Consider the following 27,409-nt stretch of genomic DNA (forward strand, 5'->3'; position numbering starts at 1 on the left):
TTTGCCAAGTTTTGAAAGCGGCGTTCGGTCATATTTGTCCCAAACCCCCCTCCAGTTTTCAAAATAACCCAAACATCCCAATTTCGAGGACTGAGGCATATTTTGGAGCAAAATTCTGGCTCTATGTACGTATACGCAGTTTGAAATTACGACTATTTATACCCAACATATGCCAAGTCCTGAGAGCGGCATTGAGTCACATTTAGCACAAACTCCCCTGCAGTTTTCAAAATATCCTAATGATCTCAATTTCGAGCCCTGAGCCATATTTTGTAGCAAAATTCTTACTCTCTGCACGCATTCGCAGTTTGAAACTACGACTTTATATACCCAACATATGCCAAGTACTGAAAGCGGCGTTTGGTCACATTTGTCCGAAAACTCCCTGCAGTTTTCAAAATAAGACAAACATCCCAATTTCGAGGCCTGAGCCATATTTTGGAGCCAAATTCTGCCTCTATGCACGTATTCGCAGATTGAAATTATGACTTTTTATACCCAACATATGCCAAGTACTGAAAGCAGCAGTGAGTCACATTTTGCACAAACTCCCCTGCAATTTTCAAAATATCCCAAATTTCCAAATTTCGAGGCCTGAGCCATATTTTGGAGCCAAATTCTGGCTCTCTGCATGTATTCGCAGTTTGAAATTACGACTTTTATACCCAACATCTTCCAAGTACTCAAAGCAGCAGTGAGTCACATTTTGCACAAACTCCATTGCAGTTTTCAAAATACCCCAAATATCCCAATTTCGAGGCCTGAGCCATATTTTGGAGCCAAATTCTGGCTCTCTGCACGTATTCGCAGTTTGAAATTATGGCTTTATATACCCAACCTTTTGCCAAGTACTGAAAGCGCCGTTTGGTCATATTTGTCCCAAACCTCCCTGCAGTTTTAAAAATATCCTAAACATCCCAATTTCGAGGCCTGAGCCATATTTTGCAGCCAAATTCTGGCTCTATGCACGTATTCGCAGATTGAATTTACGACTTTTTATACCCAACATATGCCAAGTCCTGAAAGCGGCAGTGAGTCACATTTTGCACAAACTCCCCTGCAGTTTTCGAAATATTCCAAATATCCCAATTTAGAGGCCTGAGCTATATTTTGTTGCCAAATTCTGGCTCTCTGCAGGTATTCGCAGTTTGAAATTACGACTTTTTTATACCCAACATATGCCAATGCGTTTGGTCACATATGTCTCAATCCCCCCTGCAGTTTTCAAAATATCCCAAACATCCCAATTTCGAGGCTTGAGCCATATTTTGTAGCCAAATTCTGGCTCTCTGCACGTATTCGCAGTTTGAAATTACGACTTTATATACCCAACATATGCCAAGTAGTCAAAGCGGCGTTTGGTCACATCTGTCCCAATCCCCCCTGCAGTTTTCAAAATATCCCAAACATCTCAATTTCGAGGCCTGAGCCATATTTTGGAGCCAAATTCTGGCTCTCTGCACGTATTCGCAGTTTGAAATTGCGACTTTTTTATGCCAAACATATGCCAAGTACTGAAAGCGGCATTTGGTAACATTTGTCCCAAACCTCCCTGCAGTTTTCTAAATATCCCAAACATCCCCATATCGAGGCCTGAGTCATATTTTCGAGCCAACGTCTGGCTCTATGCACGTATTCATATTTTGATATTACGACTTTTTATACCCAACATATGCAAAGTATTGAAAGTGGCAGTGAGTCACATTTTGCGCAAACTCCCCTGCAGTTTTCAAAATATCCCAAACATCCCAATTTCGAGGCCTGAGCCATATTTTGTAGCCAAATTCTGGCTCTCTGCACGTATTCATATTTTGATATTACGACTTTTTATACCCAACATATGCCAAGTACTGAAAGTGGCAATGAGTCACATTTTGCGCAAACTCCCCTGCAGTTTTCAAAATATCACAAACATCCCAATTTCGAGGCCTGAGCCATATTTTGTAGCCAAATTCTGGCTCTCTGCACGTATTCGCAGTTTGAAATTACGACTTTTTACACCCAACATATGCCAAGTACTAAAAGCGGCGTTTGGTCACATCTGTCCCAATCCCCTCTGCAGTTTTCAAAATATCCCAAAAATCTCAATTTCAAGGCCTGAGCCATATTTTGGAGCCAAATTCTGGCTCTCTGCACGTATTCGCAGTTTGAAATTACGACTTTTAATACCCAACTTATGCCAAGTACTGAAAGCTGCGTTTAGTCACATTTGTCCCAAAGCTCCCTGCCGTTTTCAAAATATCCCAAACATGCTAATTTCGAGGCCTGAGCCATATTTTGGAGCCAAATTCTGGCTCTCTGCACGTATTCTCAGTTTGAACATACGACTTTTTATACCCAACATATGCCAAGTCCTGAAAGTGGCAGTGAGTCACATTTTGCACAAACTCCCCTGCAGTTTTCGAAATATCCCAAATATCCCAATTTCGAGGCCTGAGCCATATTTTGCAGCCAAATTTTGGCTCTCTGCACGTATTCGCAGTTTGAAATTACGAATTTTTATACCTATTATATGCCTAGTACTGAAAGCAGCAGTGAGTCACATTTTGCACAAACTCACCTGCAGTTTTTTATATATCCCAAATATCCCAATTTCGAGGCCTTAGCCATGTTTTGGAGCCAAATTCTGGCTCTTTGCACGTATTCGCATTTTGAAATTGCGACTTTTTTATAACCAACATATACCAAGTACTGAAATCGGCATTTGGTCACATTTGTCCCAATCCTCCCTGCAATTTTTTAAATATCCCAAACATCCCAATATCAAGGCCTGATTCATAATTTGGAGCCAACGTCTGGCTCTCTGCACGTATTCATATTTTGATATTACGACTTTTTATACCCAACATATGCAAGGTACTGAAAGTGGCAGTGAGTCACAATTTGAACAACTCCCCTGCAGTTTTCGAAATATCCCAAATATCCCAATTTAGAGGCCTGAGTCATATTTTGGAGCCAAATTCTGGCTCTCTGCACGTATTCGCAGATTGAAATTACGACTTTTTATACCCAATATATGCCTAGTACTGAAAGCAGCAGTGAGTCACATTTTGCACAAACTCACCTGCAGTTTTTAAAATATCCCAAATATCCCAATTTTGAGGCCTGAACCATATTTTGAAGCCAAATTCTGTCTCTCTTCACGTATTCGCAGTTTGAAATTACGACTTTTTTATACCTAACATATGCCAAGTACTGAAAGAGACGTTTGGTCACATTTGTCCCAAACCTCCTTGCAGTTTCCAAAATATCCCAAACATCCCAATATCGAGGCCTGAGCCATATTTTAGAGCCATATTCTGGCTCTCTAAACGTATTCGCAGTTTGATATTCCGATTTTTATACCCAACATATACCAAGTACTGAAAGCTGCAGTGAGTCACATTTTGCACAAACTCCCTTGCAGTTTTCGAAATATCCCAATTTCGAGGCCTGAGCCATATTTTGGAGCCTAATTCTGGCTCTCTGCACGTATTCGCAGTTTGCTATTACGACTTTTTATACCCAACATATGCCAAGTACTGAAAGTGGCAGTTAGTCACATTTTGCACAAACTCCCCTGCAGTTTTCAAAATATCCCAAACATCCCAGTTTCGAGGCCTGAGCCATATTTTGGAGCCAAATTTTGGCTCTCTGCACGTATTCGCACTCTGAAATTATGACTTTTTATACCCAACATTTGCCAAGTTTTGAAAGCGGCGTTTGGTCATATTTGTCTCAAACCCCCCTGCAGTTTTCAAAATAACCCAAACATCCCAATTTCTAGGACTGAGGCATATTTTGGAGCAAAATTCTGGCCCTATGCACGTATTCGCAGTTTGAAAAATAACGACTATTTATACCCAACATATGCCAAGTCCTGAGAGCGGCATTGAGTCACATTTGGCACAAACTCCCCTGCAGTTTTTCAAAATATCCTAAACATCTCAATTTCGAGCCCTGAGCCATATTTTGTAGCAAAATTCTTGCTCTCTGCACGCATTCGCAGTTTGAAACTACGACTTTATATACCCAACATATGCCAAATACTGAAAGCGGCGTTTGGTCACATTTGTCCGAAAACTCCCTGCAGTTTTCAAAATAAGACAAACATCCCAATTTCGAGGCCTGAGCCATATTTTGGAGCCAAATTCTGCCTCTATGCACGTATTCGCAGATTGAAATTTTCACTTTTTATACCCAACATATGCCAAGTACTGAAAGCAGCAGTGAGTCAAATTTTGCACAAACTCCCCTGCAGTTTTCAAAATATCCCAAATATCCAAATTTCGAGGCCTGAGCCATATTTTGGAGCCAAATTCTGGCTCTCTGCACGTATTCGCAGTTTGAAATTACGACTTTTATACCCAACATCTACCAAGTACTCAAAGCAGCAATGAATCACATTTTGCACAAACTCCATTGCAGTTTTCAAAATACCCCAAATATCCCAATTTCGAGGCCTGAGCCATATTTTGGAGCCAAATTCTGACTCTCTGCACGTATTCGCAGTTTGAAATTATGGCTTTATATACCCAACCTTTTGCCAAGTACTGAAAGCGGCGTTTGGTCATATTTGTCCCAAACCTCCCTGCAGTTTTCAAAATATCCTAAACATCCATATTTCGAGGCCTGAGCCATATTTTGCAGCCAAATTCTGGCTCTATGCATGTATTCCGCAGATTGAATTTACGACTTTTTATACCCAACATATGCCAAGTCCTGAAAGCGGCAGTGAGTCACATTTTGCACAAACTCCCCTTCAGTTTTCGAAATATTCCAAATATCCCAATTTAGAGGCCTGAGCCATATTTTGTTGCCAAATTTTGGCTCTCTGCACGTATTCGCAGTTAGAAATTACGACTTTTTATACCCAACATATGCCAAGTACTGAAAGCAGCAGTGAGTCACATTTTGCACAAACTCCCCTGCAGTTTTCAAAATATCCCAAATATCCCAATTTCGAGGCCTGAGCCGTATTTTGGAGACAAATTCTGGCTCTCTGCATGTAATCGCAGTTTGAAATTACGACTTTTTTATACCCAACATATGCCAATGCGTTTGGTCACATTTGTCTCAATCCCCCCTGCAGTTTTCAAAATATCCCAAACATCCCATTTTCGAGGCCTGAGCCATATTATGTAGCCAAATTCTGGCTCTCTGCACGTATTCGCAGTTTGAAATTACGACTTTTTATACCCAAAATATGCCAAGTATTCAAAGCGGCGTTTGGTCACATCTGTCCCAATCCCCCCTGCAGTTTTCAAAATATCCCAAACATCTCAATTTCGAGGCCTGAGCCATATTTTGGAGCCAAATTCTGGCTCTCTGCACGTATTCGCAGTTTGAAATTACGTCTTTTTATACCCAACATATGCCAAGTCCTGAAAGCGGCAGTGAGACACATTTCGCACAAACTCCCTTGCAGTTTTCGAAATATCCCAAATATCCCAATTTCGACGCCTGAGCCATATTTTGGAGCCAAATTCTGGCTCTCTGCCCGTATTCGCAGTTTGAAATTACGACTTTTTATACCCAACATATGCCAAGTACTCAAAGCAGCAGTGAGTCACATTTCGCACAAACTCCCCTGCAGTTTTCAAAATATCCCAAATATCCCAATTTCGAGGCCTGAGCAATATTTTGGAGCCAAATTTTGGCTCTCTGCAAGTATTCGCAGTTTGATATTATGACTTTTTATACCCAACATATGCCATGTACTGAAAGCGGCAGTGAGTCACATTTTGCACAAACTCCCCTGCAGTTTTCAAAATATCCCAAACATCCCACTTTCGAGGCCTGAGCCATATATTGGAGCCAAATTCAAGCTCTCTGCACGTATTCGCAGTTTGAAATTACGACTTTTTATACCCAACATATGCCAAGTTCTGAAAGCGGCGTTTGATCATATTGGTCCCAAAACCCCCTGGAGTTTTAAAAATATCCCAAACATCCCAATTTCGAGGACAGAGCAATATTTATGAGCTAAATTCTAGCTCTATGCAAGTATTCACAGTTTAAAATTACCTTTTTATACCCAACATATGCCAAGTCATGAAAGCGGCAGTGAGTCACATTTTGCACAAACTCCCCTGCAGTTTTCGAAATATCCCAAACATCCCAATTTCGAGGCCTGATCCATATTTTGGAGCCAAACTCTGGCTCTCTGCACGTATTCGCAGTTTGAAATTACGACTTTTTTATACCCAATATATGCCAAGTACTGAATGTGGCGTTTGGTAACATTTATCCCAAACCCCCCCTGCAGTTTTCAAAATATCCCAAACATCCCAATTTCGAGGCCTGAGCCATATTTTGTAGCCAAATTCTGGCTCTCTGCACGTATTCATATTTAGATATTACGACTTTTTATACCCAACATATGCCAAGTACTGAAAGTGGCAGTGAGTCACATTTTGCGCAAACTCCCCTGCAGTTTTCAAAATATCACAAACATCCCAATTTCGAGGCCTGAGCCATATTTTGTAGCCAAATTCTGGCTCTCTGCACGTATTCGCAGTTTGAAATTACGATTTTTACACCCAACATATGCCAAGTACTAAAAGCGGCGTTTGGTCACATCTGTCCCAATCCCCCCTGCAGTTTTCAAAATATCCCAAACATCTCAATTTCAAGGCCTGAGCCATATTTTGGAGCCAAATTCTGGCTCTCTGCACGTATTCGCAGTTTGAAATTACGACTTTTATATCCAACATTTTCCAAGTACTGAAAGCAGCAGTGAGTAACATTTTGCACAAACTTCCCTGCAGTTTTCAAAATATCCCAAATATCCCAATATCGAGGCCTGTGCCATATTTTGGAGCCAAATTCTGGCTCTCTGCACGTATTCGCATTTTGAAATTACGCCTTTTTTATACTCAACATATGCCAATGCGTTTGGTCACATTTGTCTCAATCCCCCCTGCAGTTTTCAAAATATCCCAAACATCACAATTTCGAGGTCTGAGCCATATTTTGGAGCCAAATTCTGGCTCTCTGCACGTATTCGCAGTTTGAAATTATGGCTTTATATACCCAACATATGACAAGTACTGAAAGCGGCAGTGAGTCACATTTTGCACAAACTCCCCTGCAGTTTTCGAAATATTCCAAACATCCCAATTTGGAGGCCTGAGCCATATTTTAGAGCCAAATTCTGGCTCTATGCACGTATTCGCAGATTGAAATTATGACATTTTATACCCAACATATGCCAAGTACTGAAAGCAGCAGTGAGTCACATTTTGCACAAACTCCCCTGCAGTTTTCGAAATATCCCAAAGATCCCAATTTCGACGCCTGAGCCATATTTTGAAGCCAAAGTTTGGCTCTCTGCAAGTATTCGAAGTTTGATATTACGATATTTACACCCAACATATGCGATGTACTGAAAGCGGCGTTTGGTCACATTTGTCCCAAACCTCCCTTCAGTTTACAAAATATCCCAAATATCCCAATTTCGAGGCCTGAACCATATTTTGAAGCCAAATTCTGTCGCTCTGCACGTATTCGCAGTTTGAAATTACGACTTTTTTATACCTAACATATGCCAAGTACTGAAAGAGATGTTTGGTCACATTTGTCCCAAACCTCCCTGCAGTTTTCAAAATATCCCAAACATCCCAATATCGAGGCCTGAGCCATATTTTAGAGCCATATTCTGGCTCTCTAAACGTATTCGCAGATTGATATTCCGATTTTTATACCCAACATATACCAAGTACTGAAAGCTGCAGTGAGTCACATTTTGCACAAACTCTCCTGCAGTTTTCGAAATATCCCAATTTCGAGGCCTGAGCCATATTTTGGAGCCTAATTCTGGCTCTCTGCACGTATTCGCAGTTTGCTATTACGACTTTTTATACCCAACATATGCCAAGTACTGAAAGTGGCAGTTAGTCACATTTTGCACAAACTCCCCTGCAGTTTTCAAAATATCCCAAACATCCCAGTTTCGAGGCCTGAGCCATATTTTGGAGCCAAATTTTGGCTCTCTGCACGTATTCGCACTCTGAAATTACGACTTTTTATACCCAACATTTGCCAAGTTTTGAAAGCGGCGTTTGGTCATATTTGTCCCAAACCCCCCTGCAGTTTTCAAAATACCCCAAACATCCCAATTTCGAGGACTGAGGCATATTTTGGAGCAAAATTCTGGCTCTATGCACGTATTCGCAGTTTGAAATTACGACTATTTATACCCAACATATGCCAAGTCCTGAGAGCGGCATTGAGTCACATTTGGCACAAACTCCCCTGCAGTTTTCAAAATATCCTAAACATCTCAATTTCGAGCCCTGAGCCATATTTTGTAGCAAAATTCTTGCTCTCTGAACGCATTCGCAGTTTGAAACTACGACTTTATATACCCAACATATGCCAAGTACTGAGAGCGGCGTTTGGTCACATTTGTCCGAAAACTCCCTGCAGTTTTCAAAATAAGACAAACATCCCAATTTCGAGGCCTGAGCCATATTTTGGAGCCAAATTCTGCCTCTATGCACGTATACGCAGATTGAAATTATGACTTTTTATACCCAACATATGCCAAGTACTGAAAGCAGCAGTGAGTCACATTTTGCACAAACTCCCCTGCAGTTTTCAAAATATCCCAAATATCCAAATTTCGAGGCCTGAGCCATATTTTGGAGCCAAATTCTGGCTCTCTGCACGTATTCGCAGTTTGAAATTACGACTTTTATACCCAACATCTTCCAAGTACTCAAAGCAGCAGTGAGTCACATTTTGCACAAACTCCATTGCAGTTTTCAAAATACCCCAAATATCCCAATTTCGAGGCCAGAGCCATATTTTGGAGCCAAATTCTGGCTCTCTGCACGTATTCGCAGTTTGAAATTATGGCTTTATATACCCAACCTTTTGCCAAGTACTGAAAGCGGCGTTTGGTCATATTTGTCCCAAACCTCCCTGCAGTTTTCAAAATATCCTAAACATCCCAATTTCGAGGCCTGAGCCATATTTTGCAGCCAAATTCTGGCTCTATGCACGTATTCGCAGATTGAATTTACGAATTTTTATACCCAACATATGCCAAGTCCTGAAAGCGGCAGTGAGTCACATTTTGCACAAACTCCCCTGCAGTTTTCGAAATATTCCAAATATCCCAATTTAGAGGCCTGAGCCATATTTTGTTGCCAAATTTTGGCTCTCTGCACGTATTCGCAGTTAGAAATTACGACTTTTTATACCCAACATATGCCAAGTACTGAAAGCAGCAGTGAGTCACATTTTCCATAAAACTCCCCTGCAGTTTTCAAAATATCCCAAATATCCCAATTTCGAGGCCTGAGCCGTATTTTGGACCCAAATTCTGGCTCTCTGCAGGTATTCGCAGTTTGAAATTACGACTTTTTTATACCCAACATATGCCAATGCGTTTGGTCACATATGTCTCAATCCCCCCTGCGGTTTTCAAAATATCCCAAACATCCCAATTTCGAGGCCTGAGCCATATTTTGTAGCCAAATTCTGGCTCTCTGCACGTATTCGCAGTTTGAAATTACGACTTTTTATACCCAACATATGCCAAGTCCTGAAAGCGGCAGAGAGTCACATTTTGCGCAAACTCCCCTGCAGTTTTCAAAATATCACAAACATCCCAATTTCGAGGCCTGAGCCATATTTTGTAGCCAAATTCTGGCTCTCTGCACGTATTCGCTGTTTGAAATTACGACTTTTTATACCCAACATATGCCAAGTACTGAAAACGTTGTTTGGTCACATTTGTCCCAAACCCCGCTGCAGTTTTCAAAATATCCCAAACATCCCAATTTCGAGGCCTGAGCCATATTTTGGAGCCAAATTCTGGCTCTCTGCACGTATTCGCAGTTTGAAATTACGACTTTTTATACCCAATATATGCCTAATACTGAAAGCAGCAGTGAGTCACATTTTGAACAAACACACCTGCAGTTTTTAAAATATCCCAAACATCTCAATTTCAAGGCCTGAGCCATATTTTGGAGCCAAATTCTCGCTCTCTGCACGTATTCGCAGTTTGAAATTACGACTTTTTATACCCAACTTATGCCAAGGACTGAAAGCTGCGTTTAGTCACATTTGTCCCAAAGCTCCCTGCAGTTTTCAAAATATCCCAAACATGCTATTTTCGAGGCCCGAGCCATATTTTGGAGCCAAATTCTGGCTCTCTGCACGTATTCACAGTTTGAAATTACGGTTTTGTATACCCAACATATGCCAAGTACTGAAAGCGACGTTTGGTCATATTTGTCCCAAAGCTCCCTGCAGTTTTCAAAATATCCCAAACATGCTAATTTCGAGGCCTGAGCCATATTTTGGAGCCAAATTCTGGCTCTCTGCACGTATTCGCTGTTTGAAATTACGACTTTTTATACCCAACATATGCCACGTCCTGAAAGTGGCAGTGAGACACATTTTGCACAAACTCCCCTGCAGTTTTCGAAATATCCCAAATATCCCAATTTCGAGGCCTGAGCCATATTTTGGTGCCAAATTCTGGCTCTCTGCACGTATTCGCAGTTTGAAATTACGAATTTTTTTACCCATTATATGCCTAGTACTGAAAGCAGCAGTGAGTCACATTTTGCACAAACTCACCTGCAGTTTTTATTATATCCCAAATATCCCAATTTCGAGGCCTTAGCCATGTTTTTGAGCCAAATTCTGGCTCTTTGCACGTATTCGCATTTTGAAATTGCGAATTTTTTATAACCAACATATGCCAATGCGTATGGTCACATTTGTCTCAATCCCCCCTGCAGTTTTCAAAATATCCCAAACATCCCATTTTCGAGGCCTGAGCCATATTTTTTAGCCAAATTCTGGCTCTCTGCACGTATTCGCAGTTTGAAATTACGACTTTTTATACCCAACATATGCCAAGTATTCAAAGCGGCGTTTGGTCACATCTGTCCCAATCCCCCCTGCAGTTTTCAAAATATCCCAAACATCTCAATTTCGAGGCCTGAGCCATATTTTGGAGCCAAATTCTGGCTCTCTGCACGTATTCGCAGTTTGAAATTACGTCTTTTTATACCCAACATATGCCAAGTCCTGAAAGCGGCAGTGAGTCACATTTCGCACAAACTCCCTAGCAGTTTTCGAAATATCCCAAATATCCCAATTTTGACGCCTGAGCCATAATTTGGAGCCAAATTCTGGCTCTCTGCCCGTATTCGCAGTTTGAAATTACGACTTTTTATACCCAACATATGCCAAGTACTCAAAGCAGCAGTGAGTCACATTTCGCACAAACTCCCCTGCAGTTTTCAAAATATCCCAAATATCCAAATTTCGAGGCCTGAGCAATATTTTGGAGCCAAATTTTGGCTCTCTGCAAGTATTCGCAGTTTGATATTACGAATTTTTATACCCAACATATGCCATGTACTGAAAGCGGCAGTGAGTCACATTTTGCACAAACTCCCCTGCAGTTTTCAAAATATCCCAAACATCCCACTTTCGAGGCCTGAGCCATATTTTGGAGCCAAATTCAAGCTCTCTGCAAGTATTCGCAGTTTGAAATTACGACTTTTTATACCCAACATATGCCAAATTCTGAAAGCGGCGTTTGGTCATATTGGTCCCAAACCCCCCTGGAGTTTTCAAAATATCCCAAACATCCCAATTTCGAGGACAGAGCAATATTTATGAGCTAAATTCTAGCTCTATGCAAGTATTCGCAGTTTAAAATTACCTTTTTATACCCAACATATGCCAAGTCATGAAAGCGGCAGTGAGTCAAATTTTGCACAAACTCCCCTGCAGTTTTCGAAATATCCCAAACATCCCAATTTCGAGGCCTGATCCATATTTTGGAGCCAAACTCTGGCTCTCTGCACGTATTCGCAGTTTGAAATTACGACTTTTTTATACCCAATATATGCCAAGTACTGAATGTGGCGTTTGGTAACATTTGTCCCAAACCCCCCCTGCAGTTTTCAAAATATCCCAAACATCACAATTGCGAGGCCTGAGCCATATTTTGTAGCCAAATTCTGGCTCTCTGCACGTATTCATATTTTGATATTACGACTTTTTATACCCAACATATGCCAAGTACTGAAAGTGGCAGTGAGTCACATTTTGCGCAAACTCCCCTGCAGTTTTCAAAATATCACAAACATCCCAATTTCGAGGCCTGAGCCATATTTTGTAGCCAAATTCTGGCTCTCTGCACGTATTCGCAGTTTGAAATTACGACTTTTTATACCCAACATATGCCAAGTACTGAAAACGTTGTTTGGTCACATTTGTCCCAAACCCCCCTGCAGTTTTCAAAATATCCCAAACATCCCAATTTCGAGGCCTGAGCCATATTTTGGAGCCAAATTCTGGCTCTCTGCACGTATTCGCAGTTTGAAATTACGACTTTTTATACCCAATATATGCCTAATACTGAAAGCAGCAGTGAGTCACATTTTGAACAAACTCACCTGCAGTTTTTAAAATATCCCAAACATGCTATTTTCGAGGCCCGAGCCATATTTTGGAGCCAAATTCTGGCTCTCTGCACGTATTCACAGTTTGAAATTTCGGTTTTGTATACCCAACATATGCCAAGTACTGAAAGCGACGTTTGGTCATATTTGTCCCAAAGCTCCCTGCAGTTTTCAAAATATCCCAAACATGCTAATTTCGAGGCCTGAGCCATATTTTGGAGCCAAATTCTGGCTCTCTGCACGTATTCGCAGTTTGAAATTACGACTTTTTATACCCAACATATGCCAAGTCCTGAAAGTGGCAGTGAGTCACATTTTGCACAAACTCCCCTGCAGTTTTCGAAATATCCCAAATATCCCAATTTCGAGGCCTGAGCAATATTTTGGAGCCAAATTCTGGCTCTCTGCACGTATTCGCAGTTTGAAATTACGAATTTTTATACCCATTATATGCCTAGCACTGAAAGCAGCAGTGAGTCACATTTTGCACAAACTCACCTGCAGTTTTTATTATATCCCAAATATCCCAATTTCGAGACCTTAGCCATGTTTTGGAGCCAAATTCTGGCTCTTTGCACGTATTCGCATTTTGAAATTGCGACTTTTTTATAACCAACATATGCCAAGCACTGAAAGCGGCATTTGGTCACATTTGTCCCAATCCTCCCTGCAATTTTCTAAATATCCCAAACATCCCAATATCAAGGCCTGATTCATAATTTGGAGCCAACGTCTGGCTCTCTGCACGTATTTTTTTTTTATATTACGACTTTTTTATAACCAACTTATGCCAGGTACTGAAAGTGGCAGTGAGTCTCAATTTGCACAACTCCCCTGCAGTTTTCGAATTATCCCAAATATCCCAATTTAGAGGCCTGAGTCATATTTTGGAGCCAAATTCTGGCTCTCTGCACGTATTCGCAGTTTGAAATTACGACTTTTTATACCCAATATATGCCTAGTACTGAAAGCAGCAGTGAGTCACATTTTGCACAAACCCACCTGCAGTTTTTAAAATATCCCAAATATCCTAATTTCTAGGCCTGAGCCATATTTTGTATCCAAATTCTGGCTCTCTGCACGTATTCGCTGTTTGAAATTACGACTTTTATATCCAACATCTTCCAAGTACTGAAAGCAGCAGTGAGTAACATTTTGCACAAACTTCCCTGCAGTTTTCAAAATATCCCAAATATCCCAATGTCGAGGCCTGTGCATATTTTGGAGCCAAATTCTGGCTCTCTGCACGTATTCGCATTTTGAAATTACGCCTTTTTCATACTCAACATATGCCAATGCGTTTGGTCACATTTGTCTCAATCCCCCCTACAGTTTTCAAAATATCCCAAACATCACAATTTCGAGGCCTGAGCCATATTTTGGAGCCAAATTCTGGCTCTCTGCACGTATTCGCAGTTTGAAATTATGGCTTTATATACCCAACATATGCCAAGTACTGAAAGCGGCAGTGAGTCACATTTTGCACAAACTCCCCTGCAGTTTTCGAAATATTCCAAACATCCCAATTTCGAGGCCTGAGCCATATTTTAGAGCCAAATTCTGGCTCTATGCACGTATTCGCAGATTGAAATTATGACATTTTATACCCAACATATGCCAAGTACTGAAAGCAGCAGTGAGTCACATTTTGCACAAACTCCCCTGCAGTTTTCAAAATATCCCAAATATCCCTATTTCGAGGCCTTAGCCATGTTTTGGAGCAAAATGCTGGCTCTCTGCACGTATTCGCAGTTTGAAATTGCGACTTGTTTATACCCAACATATGCCAAGTACTGAAAGCGGCGTTTGGTTACATTTGTCCCAAACCTCCCTGCATTTTTCAAAATATCCCAAACATCCCAATATCGAGGGCTGAGCCATATTTTGGAGCCAACGTCTGGCTCTCTGCACGTATTCATATTTTGATATTACGACTTTTTATACCCAACATATGCCAAGTACTGAAAGTGGCAGTGAGTCACATTTTGCGCAAACTCCCCTGTAGTTTTCAAAATATCCCAAACATCCCAATTTCGAGGACTGAGGCATATTTTGGAGCCAAATTCTGGCTCTATGCACGTATTCGCAGTTTGAAATTACGATATTTTATAACCAACATATGCCAAGTCCTGAAAGCGGCAGTGAGTCACATTTCACACAAACTCCCCTGCAGTTTTCGAAATATCCCAAATATCCCAATTTTGAGGCCTGAGCTATATTTTGGAGCCAAATTCTGGCTCTCTGCACGTATTCACAGTTTGAAATTACGACTTTTTTATACCCAACATATGCCAAGTACTGAAAGTGGCGTTTGGTGACATTTGTCGCAAACCCCCCTGCAGTTTTCAAAATATCCTAAACATCCGAATTTCGAGACCTGAGCTATATTTTGGAGCCAAATTCTGGCTCTCTGCACGTATTCGCAGTTTGAAATTACGACTTTTTTAGACCAAACATATGCCAAGTACTGAGAGCGGCGTTTGGTGACATTTGTCCCAAACGCCCCCTGCAGTTTTCAAAATATCCCAAACATCCCAATTTCGAGGCCTGAGCCATATTTTGGAGCCAAATTCTAGCTCTATGCACGTGTTCGCTGTTTGAAATTACAACATTTTATACCCAACATATGCGAAGTCCTGAAAGCGGCAGTTAGTCACATTTTGCACAAACCTCCTTGCAGTTTTAAAAATTTCCTAAATATCCCGATTTCGAGGCCTGAGGCATATTTTGGAGCCAAATTCTGGCTCTATGCACGTGTTCGCTGTTTGAAATTACGACATTTTATACCCAACATATGCCAAGTCCTGAGAGCGGCATTGAGTCACATTTGGCACAAACTCCCCTGCAGTTTTAAAAAATATCACAAATATCCCAATTTCGAGGCCTGAGCCATAATTTGGATCCAAATTCTGGGTCTCTGCACGTATTCGCAGTTTGAAATTGCGAATTTTATACTCAACATATGCCAAGTACTGAAAGCGGCGTTTGGTCACATTTGTCCCAATCTCCCCTGCAGTTTTCAAAATATCCTAAACATCTCAATTTCGAGGCCTGAGTCATATTTTGGAGGCAAGTTCTGGCTCTCAGCACGTATTCGCAGTTTGAAATTACGACTTTTTAATCCCAACAAATGCCAAGTACTGAAAGCGGCGTTTGGTCACATTTGTCCAAAACTTCCCTGCAGTTTTCAAAATATCCCAAAAATGCTAATTTCGAGGCCTGAGCAATAGTTTGGAGCAAAATTCTGGTTCTCTGCACGTATTCGCTGATTGAATTTTTGACTTTTTATACCCAACATATGCCAAGTCCTGAAAGTGACAGTGAGTCACATTTTGCACAAACTCCTCTGCATTTTTCTAAATATCCCAAATATCCCAATTTCGAGGCCTGAGCCATATTTTGGAGCCAAATTCTGGCTCTCTGCATGTATTCGCAGTTTGAAATTACGACTTTTTATACCCAATATATGCCTAGTACTGAAAGCAGCAGTGAGTCACATTTTGCACAAACTCCCCTGCAGTTTTTAAAATATCCCAAATATCCCAATTTCGAGGCCTTGGCCATGTTTTGGAGCCAAATTCTCGCTCTTTGCACGTATTCGCAGTTTGAAATTGCGACTTTTTTATACCCAACATATGCCAAGTACTGAAAGCGGAGTTTGGTCACATTTTTCCCAATCCTCCCTGCAATTTTCTAAATATCCCAAACATTCCAATATCGAGGCCTGAGTCATAATTTGGAGCCAACGTCTGGCTATCTGCACGTATTCATATTTTGATTTTACGAATTTTTATACCCAACTTATGCCAAGTACTGAAAGTGGCTGTGAGTCACAATTTGCGCAAACTCCCCTGCAGTTTTCAAAATATCCCAAACATCCCAATTTCCAGGCCTGAGCCATATTTTGTAGCCAAATTCTGGCTCTCTGCACGTATTCGCAGTTTGAAATTACGACTTTTATACCCAACATCTTCCAAGTACTCAAAGCAGCACTGAGTCACATTTTGCAAAAACTCCATTGCAGTTTTCAAAATACCGCAAATATCCCAATTTCGAGGCCTGAGACATATTTTGGAGCCAAATTCTGGCTCTCTGCACGTATTCGCAGTTTGAAATTACGACTTTTTTATACCCATCATATGCCAATGCGTTTGATCACATTTGTCTCAATCCCCCCTGCAGGTTTTAAAATATCCCAAACATCCCAATTTCGAGGCCTGAGCCATATTTTGGAGCCAAATTCTGGCTCTCTGCACGTATTCGCAGTGTGAAATTATGGCTTTATATACCCAACCTTTTGCCAAGTACTGAAAGCGGCGTTTGGTCATATTTGTCCCAAACCTCCCTGCAGTTTTCAAAATATCCTAAACATCCCAATTTCGAGGCCTGAGCCATATTTTGCAGTCAAATTCTGGCTCTATGCACGTATTCGCAGATCGAATTTACGAATTTTTATACCCAACATATGCCAAGTACTGAAAGCGGCAGTGTCACATTTTGCAAAAACTCCCCTGCAGTTTTCGAAATATTCCAAATATCCCAATTTAGAGGCCTGAGTCATATTTTGGAGCCAAATTCTGGCTCTCTGCACGTATTCGCAGTTTGAAATTATGACTTTTATATCCAACATCTTCCAAGTACTGAAAGCAGCAGTGAGTAACATTTTGCACAAACTTCCCTGCAGTTTTCAAAATATCCCAAATATCCCAATATCGAGGCCTGTGCCATATTTTGGAGCCAAATTCTGGCTCTCTGCACGTATTCGCATTTTGAAATTACGCCTTTTTTATACTCAACATATGCCAATGCGTTTGGTCACATTTGTCTCAATCCCCCCTGCAGTTTTCAAAATATCCCAAACATCACAATTTCGAGGCCTGAGCCATATTTTGGAGCCAAATTCTGGCTCTCTGCACGTATTCGCAGTTTGAAATTATGGCTTTATATACCCAACATATGCCAAGTACTGAAAGCGGCAGTGAGTCACATTTTGCACAAACTCCCCTGCAGTTTTCGAAATATTCCAAACATCCCAATTTGGAGGCCTGAGCCATATTTTAGAGCCAAATTCTGGCTCTATGCACGTATTCGCAGATTGAAATTATGACATTTTATACCCAATATATGCCAAGTACTGAAAGCAGCAGTGAGTCACATTTTGCACAAACTCCCCTGCAGTTTTCGAAATATCCCAAAGATCCCAATTTCGACGCCTGAGCCATATTTTGAAGCCAAAGTTTGGCTCTCTGCAAGTATTCGAAGTTTGATATTACGATATTTACACCCAACATATGCGATGTACTGAAAGCGGCGTTTGGTCACATTTGTCCCAAACCTCCCTTCAGTTTACAAAATATCCCAAATATCCCAATTTCGAGGCCTGAACCATATTTTGAAGCCAAATTCTGTCTCTCTGCACGTATTCGCAGTTTGAAATTACGACTTTTTTATACCTAACATATGCCAAGTACTGAAAGAGACGTTTGGTCACATTTGTCCCAAACCTCCCTGCAGTTTTCAAAATATCCCAAACATCCCAATATCGAGGCCTGAGCCATATTTTAGAGCCATATTCTGGCTCTCTAAACGTATTCGCAGTTTGATATTCTGATTTTTATACCCAACATATACCAAGTACTGAAAGCTGCAGTGAGTCACATTTTGCACAAACTCCCCTGCAGTTTTCGAAATATCCCAATTTCGAGGCCTGAGCCATATTTTGGAGCCTAATTCTGGCTCTCTGCACGTATTCGCAGTTTGCTATTACGACTTTTTATACCCAACATTTGCCAAGTTTTGAAAGCGGCGTTTGGTCATATTTGTCCCAAACCCCCATGCAGTTTTCAAAATAACCCAAACATCCCAATTTCGAGGACTGAGCCATATTTTGGAGCCAAATTTTGGCTCTCTGCACGTATTCGCACTCTGAAATTACGACTTTTTATACCCAACATTTGCCAAGTTTTGAAAGCGGCGTTTGGTCATATTTGTCCCAAACCCCCATGCAGTTTTCAAAATAACCCAAACATCCCAATTTCGAGGACTGAGGCATATTTTGGAGCAAAATTCTGGCTCTATGCACGTATTCGCAGTTTGAAATTACGACTATTTATACCCAACATATGCCAAGTCCTGAGAGCGGCATTGAGTCACATTTGGCACAAACTCCCCTGCAGTTTTCAAAATATCCTAAACATCTCAATTTCGAGCCCTGAGCCATATTTTGTTGCAAAATTCTTGCTCTCTGCACGCATTCGCAGTTTGAAACTACGACTTTATATACCCAACATATGCCAAGTACTGAGAGCGGCGTTTGGTCACATTTGTCCGAAAACTCCCTGCAGTTTTCAAAATAAGACAAACATCCCAATTTCGAGGCCTGAGCCATATTTTGGAGCCAAATTCTGCCTCTATGCACGTATTCGCAGATTGAAATTATGACTTTTTATACCCAACATATGCCAAGTACTCAAAGCAGCAGTGAGTCACATTTTGCACAAACTCCCCTGCAGTTTTCAAAATATCCCAAATATCCAAATTTCGAGGCCTGAGCCATATTTTGGAGCCAAATTCTGGCTCTCTGCACGTATTCGCAGTTTGAAATTACGACTTTTATACCCAACATCTTCCAAGTACTCAAAGCAGCAGTGAGTCACATTTTGCACAAACTCCATTGCAGTTTTCAAAATACCCCAAATATCCCAATTTCGAGGCCTGAGCCATATTTTGGAGCCAAATTCTGGCTCTCTGCACGTATTCGCAGTTTGAAATTATGGCTTTATATACCCAACCTTTTGCCAAGTACTGAAAGCGGCTTTTGGTCATATTTGTCCCAAACCTCCATGCAGTTTTCAAAATATCCTAAACATCCCAATTTCGAGGCCTGAGCCATATTTTGCAGCCAAATTCTGGCTCTATGCACGTATTCGCAGATTGAATTTACGACTTTTTATACCCAACATATGCCAAGTCCTGAAAGCGGCAGTGAGTCACATTTTGCACAAACTCCCCTGCAGTTTTCGAAATATTCCAAATATCCCAATTTAGAGGCCTGAGCCATATTTTGTTGCCAAATTTTGGCTCTCTGCACGTATTCGCAGTTAGAAATTACGACTTTTTATCCCCAACATATGCCAAGTACTGAAAGCAGCAGTGAGTCACATTTTCCACAAACTCCCCTGCAGTTTTCAAAATATCCCAAATATCCCAATTTCGAGGCCTGAGCCGTATTTTGGACCCAAATTCTGGCTCTCTGCAGGTATTCGCAGTTTGAAATTTCGACTTTTTTATACCCAACATATGCCAATGCGTTTGGTCACATATGTCTCAATCCCCCCTGCAGTTTTCAAAATATCCCAAACATCCCAATTTCGAGGCCTGAGTCATATTTTGTAGCCAAATTCTGGCTCTCTGCACGTATTCGCAGTTTGAAATTACGACTTTTTATACCCAACATATGCCAAGTAGTCAAAGCGGCGTTTGGTCACATCTGTCCCAATCCCCCCTGCAGTTTTCAAAATATCCCAAACATCTCAATTTCAAGGCCTGAGCCATATTTTGGTGCCAAATTCTGGCTCTTTGCACGTATTCGCATTTTGAAATTGCGACTTTTTTATAACCAACATATGCCAATGCGTTTGGTCACATTTGTCTCAATCCCCCCTGCAGTTTTCAAAATATCCCAAACATCACAATTTCGAGGCTTGAGCCATATTTTGGTGCCAAATTCTGTCTCTCTGCATGTATTCCCAGTTTGAAATTATGGCTTTATATACACAACATATGGCAAGTACTGAAAGCGGCAGTGAGTCACATTTTGCACAAACTCCCCTGCAGTTTTCGAAATATTCCAAACATCCCAATTTCGAGGCCTGAGCCATATTTTAGAGCCAAATTCTGCCTCTATGCACGTATTCGCAGATTGAAATTATGACATTTTATACCCAACATATGCCAAGTACTGAAAGCAGCAGTGAGTCACATTTTGCACAAACTCCCCTGCAGTTTTCAAAATATCCCAAATATCCCTATTTCGAGGCCTTAGCCATGTTTTGGAGCAAAATGCTGGCTCTCTGCACGTATTCGCAGTTTGAAATTGCGAATTGTTTATTCCCAACATATGCCAAGTACTGAAAGCGGCGTTTGGTTACATTTGTCCCAAACCTCCCTGCATTTTTCAAAATATCCCAAACATCCCAATATCGAGGGCTGAGCCATATTTTGTAGCCAAATTCTGGCTCTCTGCACGTATTCATATTTTTATATTACGACTTTTTATACCCAACATATGCCAAGTACTGAAAGAGGCAGTGAGTCACATTTTGCGCAAACTCCCCTGCAGTTTTCAAAATATCACAAACATCCCAATTTCGAGGCCTGAGCCATATTTTGTAGCCAAATTCTGGCTCTCTGCACGTATTCGCTGTTTGAAATTACGACTTTTTACACCCAACATATGCCAAGTACTAAAAGCGGCGTTTGGTCACATCTGTCCCAATCCCCCCTGCAGTTTTCAAAATATCCCAAACATCTCAATTTCAAGGCCTGAGCCATATTTTGGAGCCAAATTCTGGCTCTCTGCACGTATTCGTAGTTTGAAATTACGACTTTTTATACCCAACTTATGCCAAGTACTGAAAGCTGCGTTTAGTCACATTTGTCCCAAAGCTCCCTGCAGTTTTCAAAATATCCCAAACATGCTATTTTCGAGGCCCGAGCCATATTTTGGAGCCAAATTCTGGCTCTCTGCACGTATTCACAGTTTGAAATTACGGTTTTGTATACCCAACATATGCCAAGTACTGAAAGCGACGTTTGGTCATATTTGTCCCAAAGCTCCCTGCAGTTTTCAAAATATCCCAAACATGCTAATTTCGAGGCCTGAGCCATATTTTGGAGCCAAATTCTGGCTCTCTGCACGTATTCACAGTTTGAAATTACGACTTTTTATACCCAACATATGCCAAGTCCTGAGAGTGGCAGTGAGTCACATTTTGCACAAACTCCCCTGCAGTTTTCGAAATATCCCAAATATCCCAATTTCGAGGCCTGAGCCATATTTTGGTGCCAAATTCTGGCTCTCTGCACGTATTCGCAGTTTGAAATTACGAATTTTTTTACCCATTATATGCCTAGTACTGAAAGCAGCAGTGAGTCACATTTTGCACAAACTCACCTGCAGTTTTTATTATATCCCAAATATCCCAATTTCGAGGCCTTAGCCATGTTTTGGAGCCAAATTCTGGCTCTTTGCACGTATTCGCATTTTGAAATTGCGACTTTTTTATAACCAACATATGCCAATGCGTTTGGTCACATTTGTCTCAATCCCCCCTGCAGTTTTCAAAATATCCCAAACATCCCATTTTCGAGGCCTGAGCCATATTTTTTAGCCAAATTCTGGCTCTCTGCACGTATTCGCAGTTTGAAATTACGACTTTTTATACCCAACATATGCCAAGTATTCAAAGCGGCGTTTGGTCACATCTGTCCCAATCCCCCCTGCAGTTTTCAAAATATCACAAACATCTCAATTTCGAGGCCTGAGCCATATTTTGGAGCCAAATTCTGGCTCTCTGCACGTATTCGCAGTTTGAAATTACGTCTTTTTATACCCAACATATGCCAAGTCCTGAAAGCGGCAGTGAGTCACATTTCGCACAAACTCCCTTGCAGTTTTCGAAATATCCCAAATATCCCAATTTCGACGCCTGAGCCATATTTTGGAGCCAAATTCTGGCTCTCTGCCCGTATTCGCAGTTTGAAATTACGACTTTTTATACCCAACATATGCCAAGTACTCAAAGCAGCAGTGAGTCACATTTCGCACAAACTCCCCTGCAGTTTTCAAAATATCCCAAATATCCCAATTTCGAGGCCTGAGCAATATTTTGGAGCCAAATTTTGGCTCTCTGCAAGTATTCGCAGTTTGATATTACGACTTTTTATACCCAACATATGCCATGTACTGAAAGTGGCAGTGAGTCACATTTTGCACAAACTCCCCTGCAGTTTTCAAAATATCCCAAACATCCCACTTTCGAGGCCTGAGCCATATTTTGTAGCCAAATTCAAGCTCTCTGCACGTATTCGCAGTTTGAAATTACGACTTTTTATACCCAACATATGCCAAGTTCTGAAAGCGGCGTTTGGTCATATTGGTCCCAAACCCCCCTGGAGTTTTTCAAAATATCCCAAACATCCCAATTTCGAGGACAGAGCAATATTTATGAGCTAAATTCTAGCTCTATGCAAGTATTCGAAGTTTAAAATTACCTTTTTATACCCAACATATGCCAAGTCATGAAAGCGGCAGTGAGTCAAATTTTGCACAAACTCCCCTGCAGTTTTCGAAATATCCCAAACATCCCAATTTCGAGGCCTGATCCATATTTTGGAGCCAAACTCTGGCTCTCTGCACGTATTCGCAGTTTGAAATTACGACTTTTTTATACCCAATATATGCCAAGTACTGAATGTGGCGTTTGGTAACATTTGTCCCAAACCCCCCCTGCAGTTTTCAAAATATCCCAAACATCCCAATTTCGAGGCCTGAGCCATATTTTGTAGCCAAATTCTGGCTCTCTGCACGTATTCATATTTTGATATTACGACTTTTTATTCCCAACATATGCCAAGTACTGAAAGTGGCAGTGAGTCACATTTTGCGCAAACTCCCTTGCAGTTTTCAAAATATCACAAACATCCCAATTTCGAGGCCTGAGCCATATTTTGTAGCCAAATTCTGGCTCTCTGCACGTATTCGCAGTTTGAAATTACGACTTTTTACACCCAACATATGCCAAGTACTAAAAGCGGCGTTTGGTCACATCTGTCCCAATCCCCCCTGCAGTTTTCAAAATATCCCAAACATCTCAATTTCAAGGCCTGAGCCATATTTTGGAGCCAAATTCTGGCTCTCTGCACGTATTCGCAGTTTGAAATTACGACTTTTTATACCCAACTTATGCCAAGTACTGAAAGCTGCGTTTAGTCACATTTGTCCCAAAGCTCCCTGCAGTTTTCAAAATATCCCAAACATGCTATTTTCGAGGCCCGAGCCATATTTTGGAGTTAAATTCTGGCTCTCTGCACGTATTCACAGTTTGAAATTACGGTTTTGTATACCCAACATATGCCAAGTACTGAAAGCGACGTTTGGTCATATTTGTCCCAAAGCTCCCTGCAGTTTTCAAAATATCCCAAACATGCTAATTTCGAGGCCTGAGCCATATTTTGGAGCCAAATTCTGGCTCTCTGCACGTATTCGCAGTTTGAAATTACGACTTTTTATACCCAACATATGCCAAGTCCTGAAAGTGGCAGTGAGTCACATTTTGCACAAACTCCCCTGCAGTTTTCGAAATATCCCAAATATCCCAATTTCGAGGCCTGAGCAATATTTTGGAGCCAAATTCTGGCTCTCTGCACGTATTCGCAGTTTGAAATTACGAATTTTTATACCCATTATATGCCTAGTACTGAAAGCAGCAGTGAGTCACATTTTGAACAAACTCACCTGCAGTTTTTATTATATCCCAAATATCCCAATTTCGAGGCCTTAGCCATGTTTTGGAGCCAAATTCTGGCTCTTTGCACGTATTCGCATTTTGAAATTGCGACTTTTTTATAACCAACATATGCCAAGTACTGAAAGCGGCATTTGGTCACATTTGTCCCAATCCTCCCTGCAATTTTCTAAATATCCCAAACATCCCAATATCAAGGCCTGATTCATAATTTGGAGCCAACGTCTGGCTCTCTGCACGTATTTTTTTTTTGATATTACGACTTTTTATACCCAACTTATGCCAGGTACTGAAAGTGGCAGTGAGTCACAATTTGCACAACTCCCCTGCAGTTTTCGAATTATCCCAAATATCCCAATTTAGAGGCCTGAGTCATATTTTGGAGCCAAATTCTGGCTCTCTGCACGTATTCGCAGTTTGAAATTACGACTTTTTATACCCAATATATGCCTAGTACTGAAAGCAGCAGTGAGTCACATTTTGCACAAACACACCTGCAGTTTTTAAAATATCCCAAATATCCCAATTTCTAGGCCTGAGCCATATTTTGTATCCAAATTCTGACTCTCAGCACGTATTCCCAGTTTGAAATTACGACTTTTATATCCAACATCTTCCAAGTACTGAAAGCAGCAGTGAGTAACATTTTGCACAAACTTCCCTGCAGTTTTCAAAATATCCCAAATATCCCAATATCGATTCCTGTGCCATATTTTGGAGCCAAATTCTGGCTCGCTGCACGTATTCGCATTTTGAAATTACGCCTTTTTTATACTCAACATATGCCAATGCGTTTGGTCACATTTGTCTCAATCCCCCCTGCAGTTTTCAAAATATCCCAAACATCACAATTTCGAGGCCTGAGCCATATTTTGGAGCCAAATTCTGGCTCTTTGCACGTATTCGCAGTTTGAAATTATGGCTTTATATACCCAACATATGCCAAGTACTGAAAGCGGCAGTGAGTCACATTTTGCACAAACTCCCCTGCAGTTTTCGAAATATTCCAAACATCCCAATTTCGAGGCCTGAGCCATATTTTAGAGCCAAATTCTGGCTCTATGCACGTATTCGCAGATTGAAATTATGACATTTTATACCCAACATATGCCAAGTACTGAAAGCAGCAGTGAGTCACATTTTGCACAAACTCCCCTGCAGTTTTCGAAATATCCCAAATATCCCAATTTTGAGGCCTGAGCTATATTTTGGAGCCAAATTCTGGCTCTCTGCACGTATTCACAGTTTGAAATTACGACTTTTTTATACCCAACATATGCTAAGTACTGAAAGTGGCGTTTGGTGACATTTGTCGTAAACCCCCCTGCAGTTTTCAAAATATCCTAAACATCCCAATTTCGAGACCTGAGCCATATTTTGGAGCCAAATTCGGGCTCTCTGCACGTATTCGCAGTTTGAAATTACGACTTTTTTAGACCAAACATATGCCAAGTACTGAGAGCGGCGTTTGGTGACATTTGTCCCAAACGCCCCCTGCAGTTTTCAAAATATCCCAAACATCCCAATTTCGAGGCCTGAGCCATATTTTGGAGCCAAATTCTGGCTCTATGCACGTGTTCGCTGTTTGAAATTACGACATTTTATACCCAACATATGCGAAGTCCTGAAAGCGGCAGTTAGTCACATTTCGCACAAACCTCCTTGCAGTTTTAAAAATTTCCTAAATATCCCGATTTCGAGGCCTGAGGCATATTTTGGAGCCAAATTCTGGCTCTATGCACGTGTTCGCTGTTTGAAATTACGACATTTTATACCCAACATATGCCAAGTCCTGAGAGCGGCATTGAGTCACATTTGGCACAAACTCCCCTGCAGTTTTAAAAAATATCACAAATATCCCAATTTCGAGGCCTGAGCCATAATTTGGATCCAAATTCTGGGTCTCTGCACGTATTCGCAGTTTGAAATTGCGAATTTTATACTCAACATATGCCAAGTACTGAAAGCGGCGTTTGGTCACATTTGTCCCGATCTCCCCTGCAGTTTTCAAAATATCCTAAACATCTCAATTTCGAGGCCTGAGCCATATTTTGGAGGCAAGTTCTGGCTCTCAGCACGTATTCGCAGTTTGAAATTACGACTTTTTAATCCCAACAAATGCCAAGTACTGAAAGCGGCGTTTGGTCACATTTGTCCTAAACTTCCCTGCAGTTTTCAAAATATCCCAAAAATGCTAATTTCGAGGCCTGAGCCATAGTTTGGAGCAAAATTCTGGTTCCCTGCACGTATTCGCTGATTGAATTTTTGAATTTTATACCCAACATATGCCAAGTCCTGAAAGTGACAGTGAGTCACATTTTGCACAAACTCCTCTGCATTTTTCGAAATATCCCAAATATCCCAATTTCGAGGCCTGAGCCATATTTTGGAGCCAAATTCTGGCTCTCTGCATGTATTCGCAGTTTGAAATTACGACTTTTTATACCCAATATATGCCTAGTACTGAAAGCAGCAGTGAGTCACATTTTGCACAAACTCCTCTGCAGTTTTTTAAATATCCCAAATATCCCAATTTCGAGGCCTTGGCCATGTTTTGGAGCCAAATTCTGGCTCTTTGCACGTATTCGCAGTTTGAAATTGCGACTTTTTTATACCCAACATATGCCAAGTACTGAAAGCGGAGTTTGGTCACATTTGTCCCAATCCTCCCTGCAATTTTCTAAATATCCCAAACATTCCAATATCGAGGCCTGAGTCATAATTTTGAGCCAACGTCTGGCTCTCTGCACGTATTCATATTTTGATTTTACGAATTTTTATACCCAACTTATGCCAAGTACTGAAAGTGGCTGTGAGTCACAATTTGCGCAAACTCCCCTGCAGTTTTCAAAATATCCTAAACATCCCAATTTCGAGGCCTGAGCCATATTTTGTAGCCAAATTCTGACTCTCTGCACGTATTCGCAGTTTGAAATTACGACTTTTATACCCAACATCTTCCAAGTACTCAAAGCAGCACTGAGTCACATTTTGCAAAAACTCCATTGCAGTTTTCAAAATACCCCAAATATCCCAATTTCGAGGCCTGAGACATATTTTGGAGCCAAATTCTGGCTCTCTGCACGTATTCGCAGTTTGAAATTACGACTTTTTTATACCCATCATATGCCAATGCGTTTGATCACATTTGTCTCAATCCCCCCTGCAGGTTTTAAAATATCCCAAACATCCCAATTTCGAGGCCTGAGCCATATTTTAGAGCCAAATTCTGGCTCTCTGCACGTATTCGCAGTGTGAAATTCTGGCTTTATATACCCAACCTTTTGCCAAGTACTGAGAGCGGCGTTTGGTCATATTTGTCCCAAACCTCCCTGCAGTTTTCAAAATATCCTAAACATCCCAATTTCGAGGCCTGAGCCATATTTTGCAGCCAAATTCTGGCTCTATGCACGTATTCGCAGATCGAATTTACGAATTTTTATACCCAACATATGCCAA

Source organism: Procambarus clarkii, chromosome 10 (assembly GCF_040958095.1).
Source record: "Procambarus clarkii isolate CNS0578487 chromosome 10, FALCON_Pclarkii_2.0, whole genome shotgun sequence".
NCBI lineage: Eukaryota > Metazoa > Arthropoda > Malacostraca > Decapoda > Cambaridae > Procambarus > Procambarus clarkii.